The following is a 1136-nucleotide window of genomic DNA, read 5'->3' on the forward strand; positions in this document are numbered from 1 at the left end:
AATGACCTTTTGCTTTCTTTATGTTTGATGTCCTTGATGTTATCACACAACTCATCTGTTCTTCAGTCACTAATGTTTAACGTATCAAATCTATTTTTGAGATGGTCTCTAAATTCAGGTGGGACATACTCAAGGTTGTATTTTGACTCTTATGTGTTTATTTTAATTTTCTTCAACTTCAACTTGAACTTCTCTATGGCCAATTCATATTGACCTGTTCTACAGTCAGATCCTGGCCTTTTCTGACTGGTGAGATTGAGCTTTTGTATTATCTTTTTCCAGCGATATAGTCAGTTTGATATCTGTGTATCTTATCTGGTGAGGTCCATGTGTATAGTCACCATCTATGTTGTTGATAAAAAGGTATTTTCAATGAATTTATTCTTGAGATATTCTCTAAATGAAGGTGGGACATACTCAAGCTTTGGCTCTCATAGACTTGTTTTAATTTTCTTTAGCTTCAACTTGAACTCACAAATGAGTCATAGGGACATCTTAAGGTCTTGCAAAAGTGTATCATGCAATCTTCAGCATCATTTCTATCATTAAGGTCATATTTTCCAACTACTGATCTTCTTTGCCACCAAGTTTCTCATTCTAATCACCAGTAAATATCATGCATATTGAGTGAATGGTCCATCTATTCAAGCCTGTAGAAGGTGGTAAAAATCTATTTCTTCATAGTTAGCAATAGTGATTGATATGTAAATTTGAATAGTAGTCATATTAACTGGTCTCCTTTGTAGATGTATAGATATCCTAACACTGATAGTACTATACTTCAGGATAGATTTTGAAATGTACTTTTTAACCATGAATGTGACACCATTCTCCTCCAATTTGTCATTCCAGGCTTAGCAGACCATATGATTGTCTTATTCCAAATGGCCAGTTTTCCTAGATTCATACTTCGTAATTCCACATTGTGATTATTAACAGGTGTTTGCAGCTGTTTCTTCTCATTTTGAGTTGTGCCACATCAGCAAATGAAGGTTCTTCTTTTCATTAAGGTTGACTCTACTTTGAGGAAGCAATTCTTCCCCAGGTGTTTTTTGTTTTGTTTTGTTTTTAAAAACAGCTTTATTGAGATACACTTTATATATACAAATTCACTAGCTTTAAGCATACAATTCAAT

The sequence above is a fragment of the Chrysochloris asiatica genome, unplaced genomic scaffold (genome assembly GCF_000296735.1).
Source record: "Chrysochloris asiatica unplaced genomic scaffold, ChrAsi1.0 scaffold00011, whole genome shotgun sequence".
Taxonomy (NCBI): domain Eukaryota; kingdom Metazoa; phylum Chordata; class Mammalia; order Afrosoricida; family Chrysochloridae; genus Chrysochloris; species Chrysochloris asiatica.